This window comes from Rana temporaria, chromosome 3 (assembly GCF_905171775.1).
Source record: "Rana temporaria chromosome 3, aRanTem1.1, whole genome shotgun sequence".
NCBI lineage: Eukaryota > Metazoa > Chordata > Amphibia > Anura > Ranidae > Rana > Rana temporaria.
The window spans coordinates 237,214,601-237,224,694 of record NC_053491.1 but is presented as its reverse complement, the minus strand read 5'-3'; positions in this window follow the sequence as shown (position 1 = coordinate 237,224,694).

Below are 10,094 nucleotides of genomic sequence, written 5' to 3'. Positions count from 1 at the left end.
TTGTTTGAGCTATAAACCAAAAAAAAGTGTATAATTTATATCCCCAAAAATGTATTAAACAAAATCTAATTTCTTTAGCCGTATAGATAATATAGTTATTTGTATATTAACACTTTGTCTCCTTTGTCACAAACAATCATGGTTAAAGTGGTTGTAAACCCTTTAAAACAACTTTACGCTGCCCAGGATATTTCCTGCACAGTTTAGGAGATATCCCATGTCCCCTGCATGTGCCGATGTAATCGGCACATGCGCACTGGGGCAAACTGAAGCAATGGCACATATGTACCAGTCTGTGTGCCATTGCCGGCAGCTCATGCGCACATGCGCAGGAGTTACATCATCGTGGCTCGGGCCAATCAAAGCGCCGGGGCCGTAATGAGCTAGTATGCCTTTGTTTGGTTTACTTCCTCTTTAACTAGTTGCCGACCAGCCGCCATCATTCTATGGTGGCAGGTTGGCTCTCCTGGGCGAGAGCCCGTAGCTATACGTCGGCTCTTTTAGTGGCCACTAGGGGCGCGTACAATGTATGAACAGAAGATCAGTGTTTCCCCTAGTGAGGCCACCCCCCCACAGTAAGAACACACCCAGGGAACATACTTAACCCCTTCCCGCCCCCTAGTGTTAACCCCTTCACTGCCAGTGGCATTTTTATAGTAATCCAATGCATTTTTATAGCACTGATCGCTATAAAAATGCCAATGGTCCCAAAAATGTGTCAAAAGTGTCCGAAGTGTCCGCCATAATGTCGCAGTAGCGAAAAAAAAATCGCTGATCGTCGCCATTACTAGTAAAAAAAATATATTAATAAAAATGACATAAAATACCACCTATTTTGTAAACGCTATAACTTTTGCGCAAACCAATCAATAAATGCTTATTGCGATTTTTTTTTACGAAAAATATGTAGAAGAATACGTATTGTCCTAAACTGAGGAAAAAACAAGTTTTTTTTATATATTTTCTATATTTTTGGGGGATATTTATTACAGCAATAAGTAAAAAATATTCATTTTTTTCAAAATTGTCGCTCTATTTTTGTTTATAGCGCAAAAAATAAAAACCGCAGAGGTGATCAAATACCACCAAAAGAAAGCTCTATTTGTGGGAAAAAAAGGACGCCAATTTTGTTTGGGAGCCACGTCGCACGACCGCGCAATTGTCAGTTAAAGCGACGCAGTCCCGAATCGCAAAAAGTGCTCTGGTCTTTGGGCAGCAATATGGTCTGGGGGTTAAGTGGTTAAGTTAGTTTCAGGGATTAGTGTTATCATCAAGGATTGGGGTTGTTTTACACTTGTGCAGAAAAGGTGTTTTTCTGCACTTTCTCTGCAAAAGCACACAGAAAACATTTTTTTTTACACTTTATTAAAATGCAAGGGGAAGGTATGGAGTATTGCTGTTCAGAAATCTACATTATGACCATTTTCCTGTGCAGGTAGGTAAACCAGACCAGGGAGTGTATGATAAGCATAAGGCCTCATACACACGGGCAAGAATCTCGTCAGTAAAAAAACGTTTCAAAAGAACCACGGTTCTCTTGAAAGGAAAGAACGCTGCGATGTCATGCGCTTGTCACATTCCATGCCGTCGCCGCCATCTTGCTTCACCTTACCTATGCCGTGGAAGCTACGGTGCATGCGTCAAAGTCATTTCGAGCATGGGCAGGTTTCCACGGCGACAGCTAAGTATACACACTCTCGAGTTTCTCGTCGGGAAACAGGCCGACAAGAATCTCGACGAGAAAAAAGAGAGCAGGTTCTCTTTTTTTATCGTCGAGATTCTGGCCAGATTTCCTGACGAGAAAGCTGAATGTTTGTGGAATGCCTCGTACACACTAATGGTAATCTCGGCAAGAAGCAGTTTTCTTGCTGTTTTTTGCCGAGAAAAACGGTCGTGTGTACGAGGCTTTAGGGTTTAAACATTTGATTGGAGATTAAAGCATGTGATTGACCATGAATATTGCAGTATATTTTACTGAAACTCATGTGATCACTCCGTTCATTTCTCCACAGCCCCAAGCATGCATGATTGGCCAAGCTAAATGCACATGTGTGAGGAACAATCAATGTTTTGAAAAATGTATTAGTGGTTGAATCATGTCTGATCAGTATCCAATGTCTTTAATGCTCTGGATCAATCTACTGTACTGTAGCTATTAACACAAGTTATAATTATGTATGATAGTCTTTTAGTGTTTTTTAATTTATGATTTGATGCATTTATGATGTACACTATTGTTTTATGCATATTCATGTATATGTTGTACATAGCTTATAGTTACTACTGAAACTAATTATAACTTGATGTTTTGCTGAAATGCATGATTAAATTGCTGTGTAGTTAATGCTTGCTGTGTAAGCTGCAACTTGCAGAGTATATTCAAACTAGAGTTGCTTTACAAGCATATGTTATTTTGCTTTCATCAAAGCAGAACGTGGGTGGCACTGTTTTTATGTTTGTTCATCTAATACTTGTTTTGCATATGACCTTAAATTGCTGGTATTATCTTAGTGGCTTATTTGAATTAAACAGGTTTGTTGGCATAGAAGTACGGTACATACTCTTCATACTCTCAGGGCTCTATGCTAAAGTTTAATACGTTTAACTTCACTTTACATTATTTCCATTATGTATTTTTTTTTTTCGGGAGATAACAGAATATTAAGGAAAATCCTGGGAAAATTGCAGATTAAACACAGACTATCCTCTTGAGAGGAAAATAGGAGTAATGCTACTAGATTGAAGATAATTGTTATTAAATAATAAAAAGCACAAAATTCTACTTTATTGTTTTATAAATACATAAATAAACATATCTATCTATCTATCTATCTATCTATCTATCTATCTATCTATCTATCTATCTATCTATCTATCTATCTATCTATCTATCTATCTATCTATCTATCTATCTATCTATCTATCTATCTATCTATCTATCTATCTGTCATGGTTTTCTTAAAGCAAAATAACACTAACCCTAAGAAAGCAGAGCCATTTAAAAACATCTTTGTTAGGAATTATTTGATATATTCAACTGAACTTTCAGGCCTCGTACACACGACCGAGGAACTCGATGGGCGAAACACATCGTTTTCCTCGTCGAGTTCCTTGTTAGGCTTGTCAAGGAACTCGACAAGCTTGCTTTGCGTACACACTGTCAAGACAAAATCTCCTCGTTCTCAAACGCGGTGACATACAACGGCAGGGGAAGTTCGATTCCACTGGCTAAACTCTTGGGGCTGGTTTTGCTAATCTCATGTGTTTGCGTGTTCAGTAAAAGTTTGTTAAGAGACGATTTGCACTTTTCAGTCTGTTACAGCTTGAAAGGTGTTATCTCCATTACAAATGCTACTTTTACTCCCGTCTCATACTTTATTCTGAGCAAGCGCGGGTTTCTTAGCATACACACGCTCGAGTTTCTCGCCGGAAACCAGCCCGACCAGGAACTCGACGAGCTAATTTGAGACTCCTGTCGAGGAAATAGAGAGCTTGCTCTCTTTTTGGCTCGTCGAGTTTCTCGACAGTTTCCTCAACGAAAATGTACACACGACCGGTTTCCTCAGCAAAAAATATCTCCCAGCAAGTTTCTTGCTGGTTTTTGCCGAGAAACTCGGTCGTGTGTACGAGGCCTAATATAAAATATGAAGTGTGGAGAATGCATATATTGATCATTTTCTTAGCTGGCTGCCTAGCTGCCTTGCTTCCCCATAACTAAACTCCAGGGGGCGGAGTGAAACATGTTGGGGCGTGGCCTGTGGGAGTCCAGGCTGAGGTTGCCACTCTATTCATCTTTGTAGGACACCATAGATGTGCGACTTCCAGGGGTCACCCTTCTTTCCTTGCCTAGCTGTCATGTTGACCCTCTAACTTGAGTACTTTTAACCGGATTAGCGTAAGTTCTTGGATGCGCCATCGTATCTGTGCGCCTAATTCTCAATACAAGATATGCCTGAATTTTGGCTTGATCCGACCAACGTAAGTCCCCTATGCCGTCGTATCTTGGGCGCATATTTACGCTGGCCGCAAGGGGCGCTTCCATTGATTTACACGTCGAATATGTAAATGAGCGAGATACGCTGATTCACAAAGTACTTATGCCTTTCGCAGTAATCTACGCCGTTTACGTAAGGCGTACGTCCGGCGTAAAGTTATTCCACCTAAAGCAGGGGTAAGACATGTTAGGGTATGGACGACGGAACAGCCATCGTATTTTATGTTGTTTACGTAAGTCGTACGTGAAAGGGGCTGGGCGTAGGTTACGTTCACGTCATAGGCATTGAGCCTGGTGTATCTTAGGTAGTAAATTTGATGTAATTCTGAGCATGCGCGCGAATGTGCTGTTTGTTCGGCCATTCATTTACATGGGGTCACGCTTCATTTTAATAGATCACGCCCACTACCTCCCTACTTTGAATTAGGCGGGCTTACGCCGGCCAATTTACGTTACGCTGGCGCAACGTAGGGGGCGAGTGCTTTGTGAATACTGCTCTTGCCTCTCAAAGTTACGTCAGCGTATCGCATATCAGATGCACTACGCCGGCACAAAGATGCGCCGCTATACCTGAATCCGGCTATTTGAATTTACGACTTGAAACATACATGCAAATACAAACTTCTTACATTTTTCTGTGTTTCCTGATCTGTATTTTTGTTCCAGATAAGGGACTCAGAAATTTGTAATCCTTTGGGTTAGTACAACAGCCAGACAACAAACATTATCAGAAGCTCTTTGTGTCTCTCAATTCAGTTTTTTTTTTGGTTCTTCCTTATTGTATACAAATGTTTAACCAATTAAGCTCCAGACCATTTTGGTGGTAGAGCTTTCTTTTGGTGGTATTTGATCACCTGCGGTTTTAATTTTTTGCGTTATAAACAAAAATAGAGTGACAATTTTGAAAAAAATCCTATATTTTTAACTTTTTGCTATAATAAATATCCCCCAAAAAATCTAAAAAAAACCTATTTTTTTCTTCAGTTTAGACTAATCCTTATTCTTCCACATATTTTTGGTAAAAAATTGCAATAAGCGTTTATTTATTGGTTTGCGCAAAAGTTATAGCATCTACAAACTAGGGGTAGTTTTATGGCATTTTTATTATTATTATTTTTTTCTACTTGTTATGGTGGCGATCTGTGATTTTTATTGTGACTGCAACATTATGGCAGACACATCGGACACTTTTGGCGCTATTTTAGGACCATTCACATTTATACAGCGATCAGTGCTATAAATATGCACTGATTACTGTATAAATAGTGACTGGCAGTGAAGGGGTTAATCACTAGGGGGCTAGGAATGGGTTAAGTGTGTCCTAGGGAGTGATTCTAACTGTTAGAGGGCGTGGCTATGAGTGACATGTCACTGATCGCTGCTCCTGATGAGAGAGAGCAGACGACCAGTGACAGTGTAACTAGGCAAAACGGGGAGATGCTTGTTTCCACTTGCCTCTCCCCGTTCTGCAGCTATGTGACCCGATCAGGGGAGACCGGCGGACATTGAGTCCGCGGGTCCCGTGGGCATGGTCACAAAGCTCGCGGAAGGGGCACGCACGCTCCCTCCTGCACTTCGGGAATTTCAAAGTGACGTACTGTAAATATACGCCCATCTGCCCAGCCATGCCATTCTTCTGACGTATATGTAGAGGAGCCAGTCGTTAAAGTGGAGGTCCGGCATTTAAAACAAACACTGTAGCTGCTGACTTTTAATAAGGACACTTACCTGTCCAGGGTGCTCACAATGTCGGCAGCCAAAGCCAAACAATCGCATGGGTCTCGGGTGCCCCGCCGCCATCCTCGGTGAGGGAATCAGGAAGTAAAGCATTGTGGCTTTACTGCCCGGTTCCCTACTGAGCATTCGCAAGTTGCGTGGCGCTATGTGAATGGGAGTATGTCTCCTGGAAGACACTGCTCCCCATTTCCCAAGAGGCAGCGTGAGGAGGAGAAGAAAGAAGACCACCGCGGACGAGGAAGTGGCAGATTAGGACGATCTGCCTAATAACAACCACTTCAGGTAAGTATAAATATATATATATATATATATATATATATATATATTTTATTTATTTTTTTTCCTATTTTTTGTAGCCTTTTTGGCAATTTTTTTTATGGTGGACCTCCGCTTTAACCAGTTAACAGTTACACAAAATTTCTTGAAGCAGTCTATAGACACAGGCAGCACAATTGGAAGACCATTCTCATATCTATGTGTGCTAGCAGAGAGCACACTCCAATAGCCAATATATGTATGAATTACATTTTTTTAAGGAATTTGATTTTTTTTATTGGATATGTTTTATAGTAGAAAATATAAAAAAATATATATATATTTTTTATATCGGTAAAAAAAAAAAAAAAAACAGTAATGATCAAATGATCGCCAAAATAAAGCTCTATTTGTATGAAAATAGTGATATACATTTTGCTTGGGTACAGTTTTGCATTGGCCACGCAATTACCAGTTTAAGTAGCGCAGTGCAGTATAGTTAAAAATGGCCTGGTCATGAAAGGGATAAAATCTTCCGGAGCTCGAGTGGTTAAACTAAACTGCAGCAGGCAGAATACAGGTCAACATCTAACTTCATCTTGTAGAAAGCAGGTAAAGGAAGTCAGCTTTATGTAAAATGTTATCTGTATTAATGTTTTGAGAACCTTGGTTTTAAATTGTATAATACATTTTTTGTATTAGATGGCTTACCAAAAAACACTATGGAGTTGAATTACTAAGACCCCTTTCACACCATAGCGTCGGCGGTAAAATAGTAGTAAAACACCGCTATTTTACCGTCGGATTTGCAGCGCATTTCGGCCGCTAGCGGGGCGCTTTTGATCTCCCGCTAGCGGCTGAGAAAGGGTTAATAACGCTGGCAATGTGCCGATACAGCGGCATATTGCCGGCGGTGAGTTCACCGCTGCTAATGCGCTCCAAAGAAGCTGCCTGCAGGACTTTTCTGACGCCCTGCTAGCGCCCCGCTCCAGTGTGAAAGCCCTTGGGCTTTCACTCTGGAGGGTGAGGAGCAGCTGTTTAAGGGCAGATTGCAGGTGCTATTTTTAATGCTATAGGGCCTGCAAAATGCCCTCAGTGTGAAAGGGGTCTAAAACTGGAGAGTGCAAAATCTGGTGCAGCTCTGCATAGAAGCCAATCAGCTTCCAGGTTTGTTGTAAAAGCGTAAATGAACAAGCTGAAGTTAGACGTTGATTGGCTATCATGTATAGCTGCACCCGATATTGCACTCCCCAGTTTTAATAAATCAAACCCTATGTCTTGCAAATATTGTATATACTTGAATTGGGTAATGACACTGAGTATTTTTATGTAGCAGTTTGGATATTTTAAGAAGCTGTCCGTATTCACTTCTGTTATTTTCAGTAAAGATAACTTTTTGCAGCCCTGAGGCCTCGTACACACGACCGAGGAACTCGTCGTAAATGAAACATCGATTTCCTCGACGAGTTCCTTGTCAGGCTTGTGGAGAAATTTGACAAGCTTTCTTTGCGTACACACTGTCAAGACCAAATCTCCTCGTTCTCAAACGCGGTGACGTACAACACATACAACGGCAGGGTAAGTTCGTTTCCACTGGCACAACCCTTGGGGCTGCTTTTGCTAATCTCATGTTACTGCGTGTTAAGTAAAAGTTTGGTAAGAGACGATTTGCACTTTTCAGACTGTTACAGCGTGAAAAATGTGCTATCTCCATTACAAACGCTACTTTTACCGAAGGTGCGCTCCCGTCTCACACTTTATTCTGAGCATGCACGGGTTTCTTAGCATACACACGTCGAAAACCAGCCCGACGAGGAACATGACGAGGAAATTGAGACTTCCGTCGAGGAGAAAGAGAATGTGTTCTCTTTTTTTCTCGTCGAGTTCCTCGACAGTTTCCTCGATGAAAAGCATACACACGACCGTTTTCCTCAGCAAAAAAAGCTCTGCCACCAAGTTTCTTGATGAAAAATAAGGAATTCAATCTAAAGTGCTCATTTACACTGTGACAAATATACAAGATGATAAGGAAGTTATTGTATGGAAAGTAATACATTAGGAAGTAATACATAAGAAGTCAGTGTAAGGCCTAGTACACACGAGAGGATCGATCCGCGGAAACGGTCCGGAGGAACGTTTCCGCGGATAAATCCTCTGGCGGATTTTGATCTCATGGTTGTACTAACCATGAGATCAAAATCCCTGCGGAATTCCCTCCGCGGTGATGTGTCGCGTCGTCGCCGCGATGATGACGCGGCGACGTGCGCGACGCTGTAATATAAGGACTTCCACGCATGCGTCGAATCATAACGACGCATGCGAGGGATGGATTCGGACGGATTGATCCGGTGAGTCTTAGCATCGATTTCTTAGCATGTCAAGAAATTTTGATCCGCTGGAAATCCATCGGCCCGAAAAATATCCGCGGAAAAATATCCGCTGGATCGTACACACCAGGGGATCTATCCACTGAAACCGGTCTGCGGATAAATTCCAGTGGATCGATCCTCTCGTGTGTACGGGGCCTAATGGAGCTCCATAGGAATCATTAGTGAATCAGTGGTGAATCACTGGTTAAATCAGAATGCACTTTTTTTCTTTTTGATGTCTAAAGGAAATAATAATAATTATAATAATAAAGAGAATAAACATTTAAAAAAAAAAATCTGAGAAGAATTAGGCCCCTTCTGCAGCTATAGCTATGAAAAACGTTAAAAACACTGTTTAAAATTCAGTAATGAACTGTATCGACCTGCTCTGCTCTTTGTTCTTTGCGCTGTGCCTAAAATCAGAGCCACTAGAGGCCGATCAGCTGACAGCTTTAGGATTTACTGCAGTTTAAGGGGGAAGAAAGCAATAGGAATGACACACTGTGCTGAAGGAACACAGATTAGGGATGGCGAAAAGGAAAGAATGGGATGTAACAGGACAAACTCTGCTGTCAGGGAGACACAAAAGAGTTACATTTCCAGGGATAGTGACTTATTTTATCTCCATGATATTCTCTCCTTCCCTTCGTGGCAGCTTGTTAAGGTCAGCACTGGGACGATTTTGTGACCCTTCTGTGAGCCTTCCTTTCTAGCTGAGCCAAGGCATACAATCAAGGATGAAAATGTACATATTTAACCAGTTCCCTACTGAGCCATAGTAATATGACGTTGGCAGGAACTGTCTCTCCCTCAGAGTGGACGTCATATGACGTCCTTTGCATTGCGGCCACTAGGGTGCACGCGCGCATCGCCGGCGCCACGCGTGGCATTGTTCACGACCCGGTGCACGTGCCCAGGTGGCCGCGATGGCCGACGGGCACCTGCGATTGCCGACAAACACAACAGATCCACCTCCTGTCAGAGGTGAGGAGACCGATGTGTGTTCCCAGTACAGAGGAACACAGATCGGTCTCCTCCCCGTGTGAGTCCCCCTGCCCCTACAGTAAGAATCACTCCCAGGGAACATATTAACCCCTTCTGCGCCCCCTAGTGTTAACCCCTTCCCTGCCAGTCACATTTACACAGTAGTCAGTGCAGTTTTATAGCACTAATCGCTGTATAAAAAAATACAAAAATAATAAATAAAAATGCCATAAATCTATCCCCTATTTTGTAGACTTTTTCGCAAACCAATCAATATACGCTTATTGCGATTTTTTTACAAAAAATATATAGAAGAATACGTATTGGTCTAAACTGAGGAAAAAATAGTTGTTTTTTTAAAAAAAATTATATTTATTAAATCAAAAAGTAAAAAATATGGTGTTTTTTTCAAAAATGTTTCTCTTCTTTTGTTTATAGCGCAAAAAATAAAAAAAGCAGAGATGATCAAATACCACCAAACTAAAGCTCTATTTGTGAGGGGAAAAACATAAAGAGTTCATTTGGGTACAGTTTTGCATGACCGCGCAATTGTCATTCAAAATGCAACAGCGCTAAAAAATAAAAATTAGTCTGGGCAGGAAGGGGGTGAAAATGCCCTGTATGGAAGTGGTTAAATTACAGAAAGTGGCAGCCTCAAGGAAGAAAAAACAGCAATGCTGGAGGCAATTTACAGCACACACTACTTTTGATAGCATAATTATTAATATGGTATGCATGTTCTTTTGATAAGTACT